Below are 23,801 nucleotides of genomic sequence, written 5' to 3'. Positions count from 1 at the left end.
TGCCTTCCCGCCCCATCCCTCTTGACCATCTTAGAGATGCTTTAAAAGGTCTTCCTTTTAGAAAGATAAGTTTCAGTATTAGAATTGGTATTAAATATATATGAATTTTATTCTAAGTATTTTTTATCAAATTATGAGAAGTTTAATATATTTTGTTCAATCCTGTCTTTCACTAAAGAATTTTTGCGCTGGCAAGACTTGTGGGTTCTAAGTATAAATAAACTTTTATAATAAAGTTGAGATTTGAGTTTTACTATTTCAAGGTTTTTATACATCTTTTATCATTTGGTTTAATATTTGTCTTTATTTGACCTTTCTTTGTTCTTGATTTCTAGTATAATTTGTTTTTTGTACTATTTAAAAACAACATTTGGCATAGAGTACATATTGGTGTCCACTATTTTCCTTCTGTGGTTTTTAAAGTTAAGATACCTTAGTTTAAAAAAAAAAGAAAAAAGATGCCTTAGTTTTTAGAGTGCTCAAATATAGAAAACTTGATATCTTTGAGGAGGACTATGTAGAAATTTTAATTTTTAAGAATGTCATGGTATTTGAATTAGTGTTTATGGATTATACGTGTTGTGTGGTTTGTGCCATTAAACAATCAGGTATTTGGTGGCAGAGGATCAAAGGTTTATTTGGTTTCATTTCTTTTCCTAAGCTATTTTTAAATAAAAATGGAAAACTCAGAGCATTATGGTTCACATAGAGTACGTTCTGTTAGAATTGTAATGTCTTAAGAAATTTGGAATACCAGCATTGTTCCCTCAGTCATGGCAAAGAATGAAAGTTGAAGATAATGGTAATTTCTGTCATTAAAAATTTGACAATTGGAGGAGAAAGGCAGTTAAAAGTTTCTAAACTGGGTTTTCTGAGTTTTAGAAGGACAGATCTGATATCTCCTTATGAGTCCCCTTTACCAGTTTTCTAACATCTACTTATGTAACACACAACCATTAACATCTATTTATGTAACACCCACACCCACACCCCCACCCCCACGAGTCCCCTTTACCAGTTCTCTAACACCCACTACACGTGCACCCAGCCCCCTTTGAAAATGAATGCCCTAAGGGCCTAAGAGAAATGAAAGCAGAAACCTATTACTCTGATTGTAGGGTCTTTGAATGATAAAGCATTATCACAGGTGTTTCTAATGAAGTTTTTTTTGTTGTTTAAATAACATTATTTTCAAGTTAGTTGGGGGGAGGTTGAATGTAGGCAAGGTTGAGGTAATTTTGAAGACCATACCTCTGTGTTCAAGGATCCACTTTGGAACTGCAGGAGGCGGAAATCTGTTGAGTGTCTTCATGCCATAATACATGACATTTTTATTGCAGGTTTCGACCTTTAGGAGAGCCAATTCTGGAGAACAACCTAACTTCTTTGATTGAGCACTTGCATAATGCATCGGAACATGTTAGGAGATTAAGGTATACTAATGAATTTTAAAGGCATACAATTTTATATCTTTGCAGTATAACTGGACTAGACAGTTGGTAAAGCTAGAACTTGTAGGTGAGCTAAACATAAGTGAAGATTTATTAATACACAGAAATCATCCTGTGAAGTGGCCACAGTTGAATACTCTTGTTTATAAAAAATCCAGGATTTTTTTTATATAGTTGATGTTCTCATATCTTGTATTAAGTATAACTCCAACTGAAATTATTTAGTCTAAAAATAAATATATATAGTGATTTTTTTTTTTACTCTTAAGATTGTTATTATAGTGTTATATGTAAAAGAATTTAATAATAGACTTTACATCTTATATAATGGAAGTTTTAAATCAAATGGAATTTGGTGCTTGGCTGTGTGACAGGTATAGTGGTGTGGTAATTAAAGCCTACAAAATTAGATAAAATTAGAATATTTTAAGAGCATTTAAAGTATTCCAAATAGTATCCTAACTAAAAGTGTCAATTTGGTTGAAACTGAAAAACCCACTTTTTAAGCAGAAACTAGGATCTTACTCATATGTACTTCAAGTAAAATATTTAAATCGTTAATATCAAAAGTTACAGACTTTAAAAATGCACTGTAGAATGCCAAAATTTCTAGTGACTTACTGTCTTTTCTCCCAAAAAACATAACAGAACCACTTTTATAGCATATTTATGTACTTTTATTTGCATAGTTTTAGTTGAAACTTTCAAAATACTTATCTAATAAAATTCTGAATTGTTTTTTAAATAATCTGGTATAATGAAAATGAACCTCTTGAACAATATTACTGTTTTACTTGATAATTTTTGCATAATGAATTATTAATCATGTGATAAAGAGTTAACCATACTATTTTTTTAACTTTGCTAGATAAAGTGAGGTTTACTAAAATAAACGTACTGCAATTTTTTTACCTAGAAACATATACTTTATATAATTTAGATAAAGGAAATTACAAAGTTTTGTTTTCATAAGTGTAATTTTAGTCTTAAATGTGAAGTGTAATTACCATGGCCATAAAACTGCCATGTATTATCTTTAAACAATATCTTTAAATGTTAAAATATTTTTAAAGAAAATTCTCATACGTGTATTTTCAGAATTTCTGAATATTGAGATACATACCAAAACACTAAACTAATACTAGAAGTTTCTGTATTTGTAGATATTAGATAGATAATACAGGAATCTGAATCTATTAACAGTTAAGATTAAATAAAATATTAAAATTTAATAGAAGTCAGTTTATATAAAGGCGAAGTTAAGGTATTGATGTCATACTGTAGGTGATTGAGATAAATACAAGGTATTAGAATTAGAAATTCTAATTTGGAATTAGAATTAGAAATTATAACTTTGGTTTGCGACTGTTATAAAAAAAAGGCAGCTTAGTTTGAATAGGAAGAAAATGAAAATTTGCTCTCTAACTTAATCAGTGTTTTACATGTTAGAGAACATTAAAAATGAAAATTAAAACAATGGTTTCTGAGTGTCTGGGGCAAAAAATCCAAGTTCAATTTATTGCTTTCAATTGAGGTATATTTACACACAACCTTAATGAATTATATGGGGTGAAGAGAGACAGCTTTTGCGTTTATATTGTAGATAAAGACGTAAATCCACAGTTGTTTCTAATTTAGAGTTTATGATTTGTGTTCTTTGAAGTTGTCAAAACTTATTGTTTGGACACAAATATTTAGCATCATAAAATTGTCCTCTCTATATACTAGCTTATAAACTTCCAATTTTGAGTTTAGTAAATAATTTGACATCTAAAAGAATCAATGCAGATAATAATTTTCTTATATTTGGTCAGTTCTTTTAGAGTGGGAATCTTGAACCTAATTTGTAGTATGTGTAGTTTTAGGAGACAAGTTAGTAGGAGCTTTTACTGCTAAGTGTGATTGGCCATCTTTTAACCACCCCTTAAAAGGATATTTTGTAAGGATTTTGCAAACCTGCTTACCTGTATCTAACTAAGCCTTTATATGTATATTGAGTTCATTGTGTCAGCACTTGGGGGAAAGGATTTATTGTTATTTTTTTTTATAGTGATAAATTTATATCTTATTTGTACAATGTATATTTTTGGTTAAATGCATTTTTAGGGTTAAATTTGTTTTTAAGGAAAAATTTTTAATTGTTCGTAGTGTTTCTATTTTATTAAAATAGTTATCCTTAGAAAGAATATTTGGATAAACTAGAGTAGAGGTTATTTAATATATCTGTATGAATGGACTTGAAATTATTTTTGTCATTGTATAATGTTAATTTTTAAGGACAACTTATATTTTAAACAATTTATCAGCTATAAAAACTTTCTTTAATAGAGATTTTATAGTGTTGCTGAGGATTCATTATAGATACAATTATCTTAAAAGTTTCTAAAATATTTGAAGCAGCTTTGTTTGTGTGTATATTTTTTTTCTTGACTAGCAAATATTCTTAATCTACTTTTTTTGTCAAATAAGACCTCATGCATCAAAATTACATTTTCTGATCATTTTCAAAAGGCAATATTTAATGTGAGGATTTATTTACATTTTCTATTAAATATTATTTTGAAGTTTTTAAGTTCTCAGCAACACAAACCACACTTGATATTTCATTAACACAATTTGGTTTAGTTTTATTTTCCTATTTTCATGGTTAGAGTCACTTGGAACATGTTTCAAATGTAGCTGCTGATACTGATTAATATACTTATTAATTTATTACTGTTTGTAAATGTCTTAATTTTTAAAAATCCCTTGATATTTGCTATTAGTTTTTTATTGTATAGCTTTTACATTAAGTACATATATGTAGTAATTTTATTATGTTATGATCCTCAATTATTTTTTATGATTAGTAGTAGTATTTATTTCCTATTGAGCTGCTAAGCAGAAAATTTACTTTTTCAATTTTGAGAAAAATAAAAGATTTTTTTTGTTCTTTATTTACAAAGTATGATGACCTGAATTTTAAATATTACTGTATTTTAGCCTTGGCTATGTAACTCTCTTGGTTAGAACATCGTCCCAGTGCACAGAGATTGCTGGTATGATCCCCAGTCAGGGCATATACAGATAGAGACTAATGTTTGTCTCTCTGCCTTCTCTCTAAAATCAGTAAATAAATTTTTAAAAATACAACTCTATTTTATATTTTTAATAAATCTCAAACCCAGCATTCTTCATCAAATAGTTTAAATTTATCAGCCAGTTCTGGCATTTATAAAAATATTGGTAGATTTTCTAATTTTTCTTTTTAAATATTTTTCAGAATCAAAAGTTTTCTAAGTGTTAGAAGATAAAAATTTCATTTAAATGTAAAATTTTAAATTCATAAATAGCATTAAATTTAAAGATCTGACAATTTCTATATATATTATTTATCATCAATTGATATATATTAAGCTTTCAGCTTAATATTGCACTTTTAAAGTAGGTGAATTACATGTAAAAAAATTTAAATAGCTGGAATATTTGTAAACTCTTTATGCACTAAAATCTTATTTCTTTGGTAATAGTGTCAAATGTCAAACATATGGGGTTGATTAGATATGTGGAACCTGGGAGCCTGGAGCTTTTTATAAGCAAAATATAATTTCATTTCATGATTAAAGCTTAGATACTCTCTTATTCTCCAGGAGAATAGCTAGGGAAGATACTCTTTACGAATTTACCCTGAACTGGGATAAAACACTGGGAAGTTTGATAATTGAGCAGTTAGATCTAAACTAGGAGTTGCAGATCATTACATGTGTTATTAATATATTTCCTTAGTTACATTTTAGGTTCCCTTTTAATCAAAACACGAACTTTGTCTTTTCCTCTTCCCATCATGCTTTTTAAGGGAAAAAAAATCATTCTAAATAAGTATATTATATAATGATGTAAGCTGACCGGCTAGGTAGGTTTGGGCTGAACCATTTTTTTTATTAGTTTTATATGCTTTTCTCAGTTTGCTGCTTCAGCAGCAGCAACAGTGAATAAACAAGTATCACCACAGCTCTTGTCTTGTCCCTTATAGCTGGAAACAGGGGCTGTGAGATTGCTTCTACTACCCAGCTATTGTATCTAATAGCTTCAAATATGCAATAATGATAGCCAAAGAGCCTGCACCTACCAGCTTCTATAGATAGGTGGGAAAGGCCCAATTGTCAATGTAACCCATATATGCTATAATGAATACATTTTTTGACAAAAAAGGTATCTTCTTCCCAAAGGAGCATAAGAGAACAGTGGATACTTAAGATTTTTAGACACTTAATATTTTTACTATTTCCTCTGGTTTTAGTAAATATAATTTTTATTCAGTTTAATTCCTCTGTTTCAAAACCTGTTTCTGGAAGTATGTATGGGTTTCATGTTTTCCACATTTAAGCTGGTAGACCGAGAAAAATTAATTAGTTGCTGATAACACAAATTAGGTAATATACTGAGGAAAGAAAAGTTGACTATAACCAGCTAGGAGCATATTTGAGGACATATTCTGAGCCCATATTTTATAGCCCAGTCTAAATAAGGCCAACTTGTTGATTTCACTATAATGAAAAAGACCATCTTTGTATTTTATATAACTAAATACAAAGCAAACTAGTGATGGAAACTCATTAAGTCTTTACTTTTTCTCACTATTAAAATAATGTCTTTTATTTAGCAAGTTTAGCTTATTCTAAGTCTTTTGAAAATAGGACTTTGTAATTTCAAATAGTATAGAAGAGTGTTTGATTTTTACAATTTGAATTTGCACAGATTTACATCACCTAAATAACTATATTTTTCTCCTCTAATCACTCCCACTCTTAATGTTTTCTCTTACTAATTACAATAAACGAAGAATGTTATTACAATAAACTAAGAATCTTAGTTCTCTCCTAATATTATAAAAAGAAGCTTTGTTGTAGTATGTGCTTGGTTATCTGAAGTGATGAATGAGTCCACTCTTTTAAACCTAGTTTGATACTGTGAAATCAAATATATTCAACCATATATTTAGATTACTTTTTTCCCTAATACTGAAGTGTTTTCTTTAAAATATAGATGTTATTTAACAGATAACATTAATTGTTAAATGACCCTTAATTAAAAAGTTAGGTACATAATCCTTTATACTGAAAACACCTTGTTTTTACTAATTACTGTGTAAAGTATCTGTGTACTACCTGTACCAGAATAACCTCAAATAAAACATTTTTCCAGACCTGCTGAATCAGAATCTAGAGCTGAGGCTCAGGAATTTGAGATTTTTTTCCAAGCTGTGATTTGTTGTTTTTTTTTCTTAAAGAAGCACCACATCTGAAAAGCACTGCCCAAAATAAAATGAAGGGAGGATTCTTTACACCAATAAACCATTTACGTTTTCTGGGTCTTTTTTTCTTTTTTGGTTATTGTATATCTAAGCTGAAGAACTAATTATGAATTTTATCATTTCTATCAGTAGTTCTAGGTTAAGTCTTGACATTTCTTCAGTTATAAGAGGAAAATATGTATTGTGTGAGCTTTATTTTTATGCAAGAACCTTGGGCAAAATTTTAGTCTATTTCTTTGCAACATTTAGTAGACCCACACTTGATGAATTGGTCACTTAAGAATTTTTAAATTTTTCATCTGGATAGTAGCTATTTTTCTTAAATGTAGTTTCAAATAATAGAGAAAATACAGAAAGGGGAACTTTTCTTATGCTGCTTGTGGGGGCATTTGACAAAATTCTAGTAGAGTTGAAGATATACATTGGTGTGAAACCAACAGTTTCAGTCCTAGATGTCATAGCTAAACTAAGATGTGCAAAAAAGTCTTACTGACTTATTTTTAACCCTTTGAGTAGTTTTTTGTTAACCCTTTGAATGAGGATGAACATTCATACTACTCAAAGGGTTAATAGGGAAAAAATTGAGAGCAACAGGAGAAAAGCAAATTGTGACATAGTCATATGATGAACTCTTTGTTATACTGCTGTTTAAGAGAGCTAAGTTGCAAAAGGACACATACAATGTAAAAATAATATATATGGGATGGTAGCATAACATATAGTTTTAAATATAATACTTGAACTTGTAGTAATAATGTAAAAGCATCATAGGAAATTCATACCAAATTCATACCAAATTGTGATTGTATCTCAAGAGAGTGGGGAATGGGGTCGCAGGATATGATGCAAAAGGGGCTCAACTATACATGTAGTCCTTTTCTTAAAAGAAATTTTTTTAAATTTTTAATTAAGTAAAGTGAGCATGGCAGAATATTATAATTAAATACAGCTGGATTGGAGAGCCAGGGATAGGGTGTGGAAATCCATTTTGGTATTCTCTTGGTTTTTCTGTGGATTTAAAATGTTGATTTTTTTTTTTCAAATTAATGGGGAAAAAATGTGCTGTCCTTTTTTTTGGTGAAGGTACAAGAAGATATACAATTTGAATGAATGTTTTCACTAAGAGCATGGATGGTTTTATTCTTTTTTTCCAGTCTATGACTTGTATTAAGTGCTTAACTGTTGATGTAAAAACTACAACTTACATGCCCCTCAAAAATCAGACCTGTGGTGGCGCAGTAGATAAAGCGTTGACCTGGAATGCTGTCCCTAGTTGGAAACCCTGGGCTTGTCTGGTCAAGGCACATATGGCAGTTTGATGCTTCCTGCTCCTCCCCCCTTTTCTCTCTCTTTTTCTCTCTCTTTTTCTCTCTCTCTCTGCCTCAAAAGTTGAAAAAATAAAGAAAAAACACATTAGAAAAACATTTTTAAAAAATCAAACCTTTTAACCAACTTAAATTTCTAAGATATTTTAAATTTTTTCAGTTTTTAAAGGTAAGATGTCATGTTTTCTTCTTTTGCATACTGGCTTTTAATTCCTCCTGTTCTTCTAAGTAAAGAACAATGGAAATAATTTTTCTTATCGCTGCTCTTTTATTTACTCTTGAATTCAATTTCACAACTATATTTTCTTTTGGCCAATGATTATAACACTATGCTCAAAGAGTTCTTTTGCATTTTTAAACTTCTCCTTAAGCTTTGTATTCATACTGTATTATAATAGAATTCTTGAAACTGGGTAATATGTGGATATTTAGGTTTGGCAGTAGCATACATATCTGTGATGTGTGAGACAGGTTGGTCGGTCTTGAGGTATGATCTTGAATTTATCTGAAAAAATCTGCAGTTATGTGATATTCTCTAGAAGTTCATTATACTTCAAGTTAGACGATGAGTATTATTTACACTTAACTTGTAAATTCAAGGCAGTAATATTAATAGCAAAGTGAGTTTTCAAAACTAATGATAATAGTCTGGACTGAAATATATAAATGCTGCTCTTGGTTTTTATAATCTGTGATTGTTCTATGCTTCATAGGGACCAGAAAACTGATTGTCAACCTCAGTTGAAATTATTCTAATTTATATAATGTGAAAAATTTATTAAAGTCTTCATCTTTATCTTTTTCCTAGGTTTAATAATGAATGAAGACCATAACAAAATGACCCTGTGCTTAGTTCAGCAATTCTTACCTTGTAAGTATTAATTCACAGTCCCTCTGCCATTGCTATAAAAAGTTGTTTGATGTCATTTTTTGTTTTATTTATGATTTTTTTTACCATCCTAGAATGATAGCTTTCTAACTTCCCCTCACCCTTTACACATTGAAGTTTGGTATTTTCTTAATCCAATTTAGAGCAAGAATAATGCCATTGCGATAGGAAAGTTTTCTATTTGGGAAAGTATTTTACAGCCAGGCCCGAGCGAGCATCTCTAAATCTGAGAATCACAATTTTAAACCCTTTTCCTTCAAAGGAATTTACACATAAAGGTCTTTTCTTATCATCATTATTCAGGTTCAATAACAATTTTTTTTATGTTTTATAATTTGGAAGTAGCCTCACCACTTAAATTGTTTTTCATTAATTTATATTTCACTAGGTTACACTTCAGACTTCTTCATGAAGTCCTTAAAATGGAGCTGTTAAACTTCAGTGAGAAAAACAGGAAGGCAATCCCTTTTTTTTCCTTTTATATATACACATGCATACCTCTTTTCTTAGAATAACAAACATTTTTACACTGATTCTTTTAACTTTTGAGAAAATAATAACTTCTAAGGGAATAATTCTAATAGGTTAGCTGAAAATTTTATTATACCCCTGGAAAAACTCTCTTATCCAGGTCACGGTAAATGCACAAGTTATTAATTTACCTAAAAATATCAGTTTTTCAGACCTTATACCAAAAAGATTCATTTTTCATCTATTTCTTAAACTAATTCTGTATCTCTAAGTAAAAGAAACTCAAGTGCAACTGTTTCTGTTCTTTATATTGAAGGGTGACCCTCTATTTTTCCTCATTTTAAAATTTTTATCTATTTATTTTTTTAAGTGAGAGGAGGGGAGGTAGAGAGACAGACTCCCGAATGCTCCCTGACCGAGATTCACCCGGAAACCCCCCACCTGGGGTTGATACTAGAATCTACCACACTATCCTCAGTGCCCAGGGCCGAAGCTTGAACCAGTAGAGCCACAGGCTGCAAAAGAAGAGAGAAGGGAAAGAGGGAGGGGGAAAGAAGCAGATGGTCACACCTCTCACGTGTGCCCTGACCAGGGATCGAACCTGGGATATCTGCGTGCCATGCCACACTCTATCCACTGAACCAAATGGCAGGGCCAAAGAATGGCCCTTTTTGAAATGAAAATTAATACTTCAGATGCTTTTCGTACATTATCTCATAACATTACATTACTGTCCTGGTAAATAATGTGTATTTATCAAGGCGTGACTTTATGATCAGCCATTTAACTTGATAAGTAGTTGGGTTTTTTGTGACAGAGGCAGAGATAGACAGAGGGACAGATAGAGACAGGAAGGGAGAGAGATGAGAAGCATCAATTCTTCATTGCGGCACCTTAGTTGTTAATTGACTGCTTTCTTATATGTCCCTTGATGGGGAGGGGGACCTACAGCAGACCAAGTGACCCCTTGCTCAAGTCAGCGACCTTGGGTTCAAGCTGGTGAACTGTGCTCAAACAGATGAGCCCGCGTTCAAGCCAGCGACCTCAGGGTTTTGAAACTGGGACTTCTGCGTCCCAGTCTAACATTCTATCCACTGTGCCACCACCTGGTCAGGCTCAATAAGTAGTTTTTTGGGGGAGGTTATGGGTTGTTTTGGTGTTTTTTTTTTACAGAGACAGAGAATCAGATAGAGGGATAGACAGGGACAGACAGATAGGAACAGAGAGATGAGAAGCATCAATCATTAGTTTTTTGTTGCGCATTGCGACACCTTAGTTGTTCATTGATTGCTTTCTTGTATGTGCCTTGACCGCGGGCCTTCAGCAGACGGAGTAACCCCTTGCTTGAGCCAGCAACCTTGGGTCCAAGCTGGTGAGCTTTTGGCTCAAACCGGACGAGCTTGCACTCAAGCGGGTGACCTCGGGGTCTCGAACCTAGGTCTCTGCATCCCAGTCCGACGCTATATCCACTGCACCACCGCCTGGTCAGGCAATAAGTAGTTTTTAAGGTAGATATAAATTAAATAGTGAAAACTTTTAATAATGAGCCAGTTGAAGAGTAAGTAGCCAAATGTCACAGGTCGATTTTATTTTTCTAATTTTTTCCCTTTACATTTTTGTCTCTGGAAAACAAAAATGGAAACATTTGCAAATCTCCAAAGAGGCCTATATAATCCAGGCTTGGGTTTTTTAATTGGTCCCTTGGTAGCCAGCTTGGCTTTTCTTCAATCTAAGTCTTAGAAAAAGAAGTCTTTTAGATTGGTATTACACTCTTATTATAGACTAGATGGCAGTCTACATTTCAGAAAGAAATAGGTATCATTTACCTTTTTTTGTTGTTTGTTTTAGTGAGAGGAAGGGAGGCAGAGAGACACTCCTGCATGCACCCCCTACCAGGATCCACCCAGGAAGCCCAGCAGGAGGTGATGTTCTGCCCATCTGGGACCCTTGCTCTTTTTACATTTTTTAGTACCTAAAGCGGAGGCCATTGAGCCATTATCAGCACCTGGGCAACTCACTCTAATAGAGCTATCCTACAGAAGGGGAGAGGAGAAAGGGAGGGGTGGAGAAGCAGATGGTGCTTCTGTGAGCCTTGACCAGGAATTGAAACCAGGACATACGCATACCAGGTTGACCCTCTACCACTGAACAAACTGGCCAGGGCCTGGTATCATTTAACTTAACAAATTCGTAAGCACATATAACATCACATTCTTAACCTTATTTCATCTCCTTTATAAATTTATAAGCACAAACAGCATTTCTTGTTTTTACGTTTTTCTATTGATTGGGTGGGGGGGCATCAACTCATTGTTTCACTCAGTTGTTTCATTTAGTTGTGTACTCATTGTCATGACCAGGAATGGAACCCACTACCACGGTGCACTGGGACAACACTCTGTGAGCCATCCAGCCAGGGCTCCGGTATCTTTTAAACATAGGTCACATGTAATATTTCATAGTTGGAATGCTTTCTGTTTTTTGTTCTAGGTAATATGCTGGGAGTTCCCTCTTAAGATACTAAAATGTGATGTTTCAAATTAAGTGATATCCAGAAAAATAGGACATTGTGACAGTTGTCAGTGATTCTGTATGATTGTATATGTATACCCTCTTGTATTTTTTTTATATTTTTCTTTAATTTTTTTTTTTTCTCTGAAGTTGGAAACGGGGAGGCAGTCAGACAGGCTTCCGCATGTGCCCGACCGGGATCCACCCGGCATGCCCACCAGGGGGCGATGCTCTGCCCATCTGGGGCGTTGCTCTGTTACAACCAGAACCATTCTAGCGCCTGAGGCAGAGGCCACGGAGCCATCCTCAGCACCCGGGCCAACTTTGCTCCAATGAAGCCCTGGCTGCGGGAGGGAAAGAGAGAGACAGAGAGGAAGGAGAGGGGGAGGGGTGGAAAAGCAGATGGGTGCTTCTTCTGTGTGTCCTGGCCGAGAATCGAACCCGGGACTCCTGCATGCCAGGCCAACACTCCACCACTGAGCCAACTGGCCAGGGCCTATTTTTTTAAATTTTTAATGTCATTGATTCTTTAAGATAGGAATTTTATTTTAAGCTATTCACTTATGGAATGTAGATGATCCAGAAATTGTGGAATATTGCTGTCTCACGTGTTTGATGCTTTCAAAATTAAATAATAGCAGTGTTTTGGGTTTATTTTTATAAATTGAGAAATGAAATATGCATTTTCAATTTAAAGCTCTTAAAACTTGTTTAACATAAAACATTCAAAACATCGTATTTCTTTTCTTTTTCCCCACAAATTCTTTTTTTGAACTATGATCGTTCACATTGCATTTTGGGGTACATAGACAAATTATATAATTCTGTTACGTGAATTTAAAATTCCTAAATATATCATTTGGTGCTAAATAAAATATCTTTAGTTGCATTGTCAGCAGATAAGATCATTGCTTCTATCTTTTTAATCTACAACAGAAATCTTAAGACACCAACTTTATAACTAGGAAACAAGATAAAGCAGAAAATTGATCATTCATTGTTATCAGTATTAGTAAACTTGTAAACAAAAGTGTTAGAAAAATTACTTTGTAGTTCAGGAGACCAAATTTGCTTGCTCTCAAGAGCTAGGCTAGTAAAAAGAAATGACAAATTTTTTCTCTTGGACTGGTTATCAAGATAAGTTTTTAGAAATGTTATTAAGTTAGCAATAGAATCAATGTCATGTAATCATATCCATCTAGAAAATATTGACAGTTCTTAAATTATAAATAGTGTAAATGTAGGACTGACTGAAAGTAGTGCAAATGAAATAGGAATATTATACTCAGTAGGACAGTAAGTAATTGATATGGTAAATGATATAAAATCTTGTTTTCAATAAAATAATTCTTTTGGTGTGCATCACTAGATATAGCTGGAAATTTTTCTATTTTTATCTGTCATGGAAATTTACTCTTGGTTAAGTTACCATCTATCTGCCTGTGCACATGCATGAGGACTTTGTTATTATCTTGAATAATTTTATAATAAGCATGTTGCTCGGAGAAAGATGTGTGCCAAAAGAGGAAAGAAATTGCTGTTGGCACTTGGATTAGTAGTAAAGGGTGTTTATAAAGCACAGAAATGTAAGGTTGCTAGGTACTGTCAGCATTTGGTGATAAAGAAGACTTTGCAAACTTTCTGGTATAATCAATATTAACTTAGTAAATATATAAAATCTAAGCTCTTAAGATGTGTAATGTATAATTTATGAACATAGAAAAAGTTTACAATATCCTACAGATGTTTTTCCATCATTGTTCAAATAACGGCTATTTTTGAGAATTTGACAATGTTTAAACAAATGCCAGGTGTTCATGATCTCACAGTCTTATATATTTGATGTATATGTCTTTAACAGAATGATTGAGTTAAATCTGAGCTCTTATATTTAAGCCAAGGTTATGTTTATCTCAACAAAATTATAACCATAAAATTTAAATTTTTGTGCAAAAATTATAGAAATAGGGTGGATTTATTGTTTTCTCACCCTGTACAACTTCTCGATTCACGGGGAAAGATTCAAAGAATAATTTCTTTTTGTTGTTTTATTTTATTTTATTTTTTTTGTATTTTTCCGGAGTGAGAAGTTGGGGGGGGGGCAGGCAGACTCCCACATGCGGTTTTATTAAATTTTTTAATTTATTGTGTTAACATGGATTCAAGTGTCCCACTCAATATAACACCTTCAACCCCCAATGATCCCCCCAATAATTCCTTACTTACGAAGTTACTGTGGATTTTTTTTAGGAAAATGAACACAAGGCAAACTTAAATAGCACTGGTCTTGATTTAAATAGGAACTAAATACACAAATGTAATGAACTCTGGTATAATAGGGATTTCAAATTCTAAAGATAAATGTAATAGATATTATCAATAGACTACTAATGCAGTCTTACCCTTTATCACTAATTTGTCTGAAATATTTGAGTTTTCAAAGTTATCTCCATGTAAAAATAGGAGTAAACTGAATACAGAATTGAAATAAATATATGTTCAGATGTCAACAGTCACATATTTTTGCCTAGACTGTCAGTTTCACTCTTGTTATATGCAGACAAATTCATTAAAATTTTTTTTCAGTTTTGTTTTCCTTAGTTTGGCTCTTCAGTTTGTTTTTATGCCCCTAGTATTTGCTGCTGTAGAGTCAGAACTTTAAAAAAGTTGGCAGTTGTCCTCCAAATCGTTAATAAGACCGCTTGGTAAAATATACTGAATTTTTCTAAAAGTAAATTTTTAAATTGATCTGTATTCATTTTATTTTAGCTTCAGTATATTGCAATTAGAGCTATACAGAAAGGCAAATCCTGGAGGGAAGCAGGGAGGACATTGAAGGGAGGGGGCAGGAGATGTTGAGGGGAACATGGGGGAGGGGGGATGCATTTGGGGGGACACTAGAATCTATGTAAACACAATAAATTAAAATCAGTTAAAAGGAATTAGAGCTATAATAAACTTTTTCCTTAGTGTAATAAATTATATTCATCAGTAATAATTTATAAAGTATAAAATTCTCATAAGAGAACAGATTTCAGTTTAGTACATACATAATTTCATCCTTTGGCCCTAGATATTGTCCTTCTATATCTTTCACCTAGAGTAGGCTAACCATACCCAAATCCTTTCACTATTTCTCATAGTTTGAATTCTGGCTTAGTAGATTAGATATTCCACTTTGTCAGTATTTCTTTTAGAATATTGTATATACTATATAACAGAACCAAATATATTCAAAGAGGTTTGAGCTACAAAATACAGTGCATCTCTCACGAATTAGATACTTCTATTAACGTAGCCTGATTTCACAAACTTTCTTTGTCATTAATACTATTGGTTCATATTGACTTACAATCCACTGAAATCCTAACTTTGTCAGAAGTGTGTTTCAAATCCTTCTATAAATTTAGATTCAGCGGCCATTTATTGAATACCTATTCACTGCTAGATGTGCTCATAAAAGTTTAAGAGTATACAGTCTAACAATAGGGTTATGAAGTAAACATTAATAGGCCTATCTAACAAAGAAGAAACTGAGGTTCTATGTAATGAAATAACACCCAGGGTCAAGATTTTATCATGGGTCTTCTTGTGACAGAATCACAGTTCTGTATTATTGCTGCCTCAATAAATTATTTCTGCTGCTTATTATATTGATAATATTAGAAATGCAGAAATTAACTAGTAGAGTCTATTGCACTCAAGACAGTTTTAGAACTTAAGACATGCCTAGAATTATTAATGTTTTTGTTAAATACAATACTGCCTTATATAAGTTAGATGAACTGAAATTAGAGCAGTAAAAATTAAAAAAGAAAATTTGGGCCCTGGCCGGTTTGCTCAGCAATAGAGCGTCCACCTGGTGTGTGGAAGTCCGAGGTTGGATTCCTGGTCAGAGCACACAGGAGGGCCAACCATCTGCTTCCTCCTCTCCAACCCCCCCCCCCCCCCCGCCTCTGCCTCGGCCCCCTCTCCTGCAGCCATGGCTCCAATGGTTCGAGCTAAGTTGGCCTGGGTCACTGAGGATGGCTTCATGGCCTCGCCTGAGGCACTAAAATAGCTTGTTGCCAAGCAACAGAGCACCGTCCTCAGATAGGCAGAGTATCCCAGGGTAGGGGGTTTGCGGGTGGATCCCTGTTGGGGCACATGTGGGAGTCTATCTCTGCCTCCCCTCCTCTCACTTAATGAAAAGTAAGAAAAAATTTACCTGAACAAAAATGTAATGGAAACAAAAGTCGGGTTGCAAATCATTTACAAGGAGGTGAAAGAAGACTAAAGTATTTAAAGATTTCTATTTACTCAGATTATATTTGGACATTTACTTATTTTATCTCACCTTTCAAAATGACGTTTGTCTTAGAAGATCATAAGAATGAAAAGTTGATATCAAAAGCCAGTAGAGATCATTAATAGCCCTACAGGCCAGAATATAATCTACCAGACATGGAAGTAAGACTGTTATATAAAGGGCAAGAACTGAATTTTTTTTTTCTGATTTTTTTAATAGCTCTATTTTTGAGGTTCTACAACTAGCCATTAAGTCTTTTTGCATATCTAGTTAGGGAAGGTAGCTTTTCTTCTAGTCAGTGAACTTAGCAGCAGAGATTTAAGGCAGGGACGGGAAATACTATATTTCCAATGCACTAGCAGTGGAGAAATGGCCTGGGTTATTCCAAGAATCATTGCCATATAGTCCAGTTTGAATGGAGGAATGATATGAAATAATGAAACCAGATATGTGCTCAGCACAGAGAATTCTGTATTCAAAAGTTCGTACAAATAGACAAGTAGCCATAATTTGAGTACAAAAAAAATGTTAAGATAAATAGCATATTTATGTTTTTATAAAAATAATATTCCTCTGTCCTGAACAAGGAGAATCATTCTGTGGCCCACGGACTATATGTATCCAGCTCCTTAGAGGTTTATATGCAGAATCTGAAGCATACTCGAAGAAAGTAATTACTATTACAAATTGTTTTGATGCCAGATTAAAAGTAAAATGAAGACATTTGAAAAATCTAAAGTAATAGAGTGACACATAAAGGATATTTCTAAGCAGCAAAGTAGGAGAAATGCTTTTAGGCCGTGAAAGATAGCTGTTCCTTCCCTGTCTGACTAGAAATGTTCTGCTGAAATCTTTCAATTTATTAATAATTTCAACCAAGAATTTCCATATTTTATGGAAATAAATTTTTTCTACTAATGTAAATTTGTCAAGCTTTCCAATAGAAAGTAGTTATTTTTAATTATCTCAGCTAGTTTAAAATAGAAACAAGAATAGGAAAAATCTTCTGAAGGTGTTTATTAAAAACAGTGTAAAATAACAATATGTATTGTCACAGAAAGTAATAACCTTTAAGAGATGAAATTAAGATTAGAGAAATGATAGCATGTTTGCTGATAGGAATGATCCAATAGAGAGGGAAATTAAAGATGCAAGGAAGAGTGCTAGAGGAGTATTCTTCAATAAGCAAGAGGATAAAATCCAGAGTACAAGGGAAGGTATTGGTTTTATGAAGTATATATAATACAGAGAAGAAAGAATTATATGGGTATAGATATATGTAGTAGAGATATACATATGTGGTGGAGGTTGGCAAAAATTCTCTGATAACTTCTTTTTCTGAAAGTGAGAATGAGGGGAAGGTATTGGAAATTTGAAGCAAGAGAAGAGACACACCTGTCTGAAGTTTTTCCAGAAGAATGAAAGAATGAATGAACCAACATTGTTGACAGCTCTTGAACCAATTTTAGATCTAAAAGATTTATAAAGTAAAATTTCTATTCACAGATGACATGATCATATATGTAGAAAACCCTTATTATACACACACACAACCTACAGCCAATAAGCAAATGCAGCAAAGTTTCAGGATACAAAATCAGCACTCAAAAAACAGTTGCATTTCTGTGTACTAACAATGAACAATCCAAAAGGAAATTAAAAAAAATAATTCCATTTATAGTCCCAATGAAAAAGAAGATGCTTATAAATAAAATTAGCCAAGAGGTGAAATACTTGTACACTGTAAACTACAAAAACATTGCTAAGCTAAAGAAAACACACAAAATGGAACAACATCCCATGCTCATGTACTGAGTATCCTCATATTAAGATGACAGTGCAATCCCCATTAAAATCCCAATGACATTTTTTGCAGAAATAGAAAACCCATCCTAAAATTTATATGGAATTTCAAGGAATATCAAATAGCTAAAACAGTCTTAAAAAAAATAAAGTTGGAGATCTCATACTTTCTGATTTTGAGACAATAACAAAGCCATGGTCATCAAACAGTATGGTATTAGCATATAGAGACATAACCAAGTGGAACAGACTAGTGGTCCCAGAAGTAAACCTTTGCATGTATGTTCAAATGACTGACAAGTGTGCCAAGACTGTTAATTGGGAAAATGACAGTTTTCAATAAATGATGTTCAGAAAGCTGGATATCCACATGTAAAAGAATGAAGTTGGGTGCTTATACCATATATAAAAATTAAAGTGGATCAAAGACCTAAACATAAGAACTAAAACTATATAAAACTCTTAGAAGAAAACAGGGGAAAGCTTTATGACAGTGGACTTGGCAGTGATTTCTTTGATATCACACCAAAAGCATGGGAAACAATAACAGGAAGATAAGTTGGACATCATCAAAACTTAAACCTTTTGTGCAAAAAAGAACACTACCAACAAAGTAAAAAGGCAGCCTATAGAATGTGAGAAAATTGCAAATCATTTCTCATAAGAGATTAATGTACAGAGTATATAACAACAAAAATAGTTATAAAATGAGCAAAGGACTTGAAGGGTACTTTGTGTGTGTGTGTGTGTGTTTTATTCATTTTAGAAAGGAGAGAGAAGGGGGGAGGAGCAGGAAGCATCAACTCCCATATGTGCCTTCACCAGGCAAGCCCAGGGTTTCGAACCGGCGACCTCAGCATTTCCAAGTCGACGCTTTATCCACTGCGCCACCACAGGTCAGGCAGCAAAGGACTTGATTATACATTTCTCCAAAGAAGTTATACAAGTGGCAAATAAACATAAGATGTTCAGTGTTGCTAATAATTTGGGATATAAAAATCAAAACCACAGTCAAGTACCACTTTACACTTATTAGGATGGCTGTTATCAAAAAAAAAAAGTGTTGGCAAAGGTGAAGAAATTGGAACCCTTGTACATTGCTGATGGAAGTGTAAAATGGTACAGCCACTGTGGAAGACAGTATGGCAGTTCCTCAAAAAATTAAAAATAGCCTGACCTGTGGTGGCGCAGTGGATAAAAACAACCTAGAATGCTGAGGTTGCCGGTTCAAAACCTTGGGCTTGCCTGGTCAAGGCACATAAGGGAGTTGATGCTTCCTGCTCCTCCCCCCCTTCTCTCCCCTACTCCTCACTAAAAAAGTGAATAAATAAAATTTTAAAAAAAATTAAAAATAGAGTTGTCATATGAATCACTCATACTGGTTTGAGTTGAAAGCAGTACTCAAACATTTTTATACCATGCTCCTAGCAGTATTAATCATAATAACTAGATGATGAAAACCTAAATGTCCATAGACAGATAAATTATAAACAATATGTAATACATACACACAATTAAATACTACTCAACCATAAAAGGAGAGTATGATATATACATCAACATGGATGAACCTTGAAAAAGTTATGCTAAGTGAAATAAGCCTGATTTTAAAAATGTATGCCCAATAGTCAAATTTATAGACAGAAAGAAGGGTGATTTCTGGAGGTTGCAGGGGTGGGGGAATGGGTACTTAGTATATAATAGTTATAGTTTCAGTTGGTGTAGATAAAAAGGCTCTAGAAATGGAGGGTGGTGATGGTTGCACAACTGTGTGAGTGGTTTGGTTTGGTTTTGTAGATTTTTATTCATTTTTAGAGGCAGGGAGCAGGAAGCATCAACTCCCATATGTGCCTTGATCAAACAAGCCTGGGGTTTCAAACCAGGCACCTCAGCAATTCCAGGTTGACATTTATCCACTGAGCCACCACAGGTCAGGCCAGTTTTTAAAATCTTTAAAAAGAACTTCACAGTAAGAATGTCACTTATTATTTCTTAAAATTGTAGTTATATATACCTAACAAATGTTACCATTTAAAGTATACAGTTCTGTGGCATTAAAACCACTCACACTGCCTGACATCTCCTCTCTAAAATGAATAAATAAAATCTTTAAAGACTTTTAAAACTGAATATGTGCATTTTGCAGTATTTACATTTCTTGCAAGTATGGTACACTGACTTATTTTAAAATATATAGACTTAGCAAAAAAGGATTGATTGGAATTGAAATGACCCAATTGATTTCTTATTAATTTCATTTCTCTCAATTTAAATGATTTTAAATTTTTTCTGGGAAGGGATTTTGTCTATTTGGTACATTAGTGTACCGATTAGTGTAACAACTGGGACAGTGTCTGGTACATATGTCTTCAGTAAAGCATTTGTTAAATAAAAACTATGTATATAAGTTCTGTATATTTGAAAATGTCATGCTTAACATCTTTGTCTGAAAAATGGGTGTGGTTTTTGTCTGGAAAGTGGGTTTGTGGGGAGAGGGTAGCCTAAGGGACAGTTTCTTATTGTAATTAATAAATACAAATAAGTACTATTATGTGTTTTCAAGCATTTATTTTGGCTGCATAGTGAAAACTGTGTAGAAAAGTAAGACACTAATTGATCAGTATTATGTGAAACACAAGTTGCCCAGATAGGAGATTTAGCTATAAAATGTTCACAAGAAAATAAAGACTATATGACAGTTGTGCCTTGTATAATCAATTAGATATTAGAAGGCATGGCCAAATTTCAGTGCACATCACCTTAATCTGTGATAGAAGTATTATAGCTCTAGCATAGCCATTTTAAGGTTAAGAAATTGAGACAAAAGAGGTGTCAAGCCTTGAGATAGCATGGTAGCAGTTTTCTGGTATCTTTTTGAGAGAAGTAACTTCATTCCCAAAGCTGAATAAGTGGAAACAGTTTAGGGGTATATTTCTTTGCTGATGAAAAGTGGAGACAGGAGGAAGTAGAAAGATCAAGAGCCATAGGATTCCTGTTTTATTTATCATCTCTGGGTACAAAGTTAACTCATCTTTCTAGGGCTTCATATTCTAGAATTCTTATATGAAGTGGTGTCCAACTTTGACAGAATAACTATAATATAGAGATAAATGTAGAGGGTAAAATATTTGAGTTTTTAAATATAAATTATCTAAGAAAATTTTTTGTTTTGACTATTTTTACTTTTAGCATTAAAATATTTCATGTGACTTTAGAAAGTGTATTTTCATTTTGCTAGTTTAAGTTTATTGAAACTGAGCTCTTGAATGTCATTTTTTATTTTTCCCTTGCTATGAAGTCTTCACCTACTTAATGAGATGTTTTTTGAAAGGTGTACTTCCAGGAATGAAATGCTGTTTGTAATTTATGCTTTTAAAAAGGTAAAAACCAAATTATTAATTTACTTTTTATAAAAGGAAAAGAAAACTAATATATTCAAAAGTTTGATTAAATATTTAACTGTATAGACTTATTGAGTTGACAGGAGAAAATGTTCTTTTCCTCACTTTATGCATTTTTATTTTTCTAACTTATAGCAATGTGCTTAGCAAATATATAATAGGCTTTCTTAAATTTTTGATGTAAAATTAAATTATGCTACTTAAAGCTTCTAAGAAACAACTATGCATACTATGTCAATGTTAGAGTCTTTACATATGGGTTTTTAAATGGTTTTATCCTTTTTTTCTAAAAGAAAAAAATTTTCTTTTGTCTTTAGGTGCTAATGTGTATTTAAAAAAATAAAACCTTGGAGTAAAGTAGCAGCACATAATGGTTTGTGGGTTTTGAAAAGGTGCAGGCCATATTGTGCTGCCTCAAAAATACAAGGATCTGATCTTCTGAAGAAAATGTATTTCTTTTTTATTCATAGCTCTCATGATAGTGATGTCAACAGTGCCTTAGCAGCACGTAAATATTGGCGTTAAGATTCTAAAATTATCTCCAGTATTAACTGTGCTGCTAAAGTAAGGTTGGCCATTTCTACAGTTGTATTTTAATATGTATTAATGTTACTGATGTACTTTGTTTTATTGATCGTGTGTTTTCAGTATTATTGATAACCCTATATTATGTTTACTATGTATGATTCCATAAAAATAAGTACTAACTTTTCAGATGTATTGTGTTCATTAAAATAGTATAATTGCAGTTTAATAATTGTGTTCAATTCCATCAAGAGTTTATTGAGAGCCTGACCAGGCGGTGGCACAGGAGATGGAGCATCAGACTGGGATGCGAAGGACCCGGGTTCGAGACCCCGAGGTTGCCAGCTTGAGCGTGGGCTCATCTGGTTTGAGCAAAAAGCTCACCAGCTTGGAGCCAAAGTCGATGGCTCAAGCAAGGGGTTACTCGGTCTGCTGAAGGCCCGCGGTCAAGGCACCTATGAGAAAGCAGTCAATGAACAACTAAGGTGTCGCAACGAAAAACTAATGATAGATGCTTCTCATCTCTCTCTGTTCCTGTCTGTCTGTCCCTATCTATCCCTCTCTCTGACTCTCTCTCTCTCTGTCTCTGTAAAAAAAAAAAAAAAGTTTATTGAGAGAGCTTAAACATCAAATAAGTTTATCTTAATGAACATTTATACTCAATGTAAATATTCAGATTTTTACTTATTAAACAAATATTTATTTTCTTTTTCTCTAGTAAATTGAAATTTAAAGATATTTGCTTATCTCAGAGTTAAATATACATTATGAAATACACATTCTGAACAGAACTTAGAAGACTAGTAATGTTTCTATCTATTTCCTTATAAGGGAAAGGGGAAAGTAGCAAAACGTGTGAATTAAGATTCTGTAATCCTGGGTCGCAAAATGCACTCAATCATAATTTTAAAAGTAGGAAATCTTACAGATGACCAACCTATTCCTTGGGTAACTCAGAAAACAGAAACTCAAAGTAATTTATTATATATGAAAGATTAATATGTTAATTCTATGCTTTCTAACTTTATGTTCTTATTTTCTCTTTTTCTTTTATTAAAATGTTTTAAGATTTTTGTATGACAAGTCAAAGATATGAAGGCCTTATTTGCTTTTTATATCCCAGAATTTAACTTCAGAGTAAAAGCAAAATTATTGTAGTTATAAATCTTATAGATGCAAACATAAATCAAAATTTTTTATTAAAATTTGAAGGCAAATGTTTTCTTCACCATTTATTTCTTATCTGTTGGTGTTTTATAAGTCATTCAACTAAAAATTGATGTTCAGGTTAAAATGAGTTTGTGTAGGGTGCCATACTTCTGGTCTTATTTCCTACCAGGAATATCTTATCCTTTTCTCTATCACCACGCAGAAGATCTATAAAATAAAAGTTCTTAATGAATTATTTCTGATTATAATTTTCAGTTTTAGAAACCCTAAAGGTATATTAGATGTAATTTAAGAAATTGTATTCAGGGATTTTCTTTTTAAATTCTGATTTGAGGATAAAGAAAATACAGTGTATCCGTAAAGTCATGGTGCACTTTTGACCGGTCACAGGAAAGCAACAAAAGATGATAGAAATGTAAAATCTGCACCAAATAAAAGGAAAACCCTCCCAGTTTCTGAAGGATGTTGTGACAGCATGCGCAGATGATGACATAACACCGTATACACAGCGGAGCAGCCCACGGCCATGCCAGTCGAGATGTGGACGGTACAGAGGAAAGTTTAGTGTGTTCTGTGGCTCGCTAAATTCAAATCCGTGACCAAAGTGCAACATGAATATCAGCATGTTTATAATGAAGTGCCACTACATAGGAATAACATTACTCGGTGGGATA

General features: G+C 33.0%; 1 long non-coding RNA gene across 2 annotated transcripts in view; it reads left to right on the top strand.

Annotated features, from left to right (window-relative positions):
• The window catches only part of LOC136308629 (uncharacterized), a 65,862-nt gene extending 53,290 nt beyond the window's left edge, over nucleotides 1-12,572 (top strand). For both annotated transcript variants that reach the window (XR_010726139.1, XR_010726138.1), the window contains exons 2-4: nucleotides 1,341-1,433; nucleotides 8,878-8,940; nucleotides 11,278-12,572. This is a non-coding gene — a long non-coding RNA (uncharacterized lncRNA). The remainder of the gene's footprint in view (nucleotides 1-1,340; nucleotides 1,434-8,877; nucleotides 8,941-11,277) is intronic.
• The last annotated feature ends 11,229 nt before the right edge of the window (nucleotides 12,573-23,801 follow it).

This window comes from Saccopteryx bilineata, chromosome 6, assembly GCF_036850765.1.
Source record: "Saccopteryx bilineata isolate mSacBil1 chromosome 6, mSacBil1_pri_phased_curated, whole genome shotgun sequence".
Classification (NCBI taxonomy): Eukaryota; Metazoa; Chordata; class Mammalia; order Chiroptera; family Emballonuridae; genus Saccopteryx; species Saccopteryx bilineata.
The sequence above is the reverse complement of the archived record's forward strand: the minus strand, read 5'-3'. Positions and strand labels throughout refer to the sequence as shown.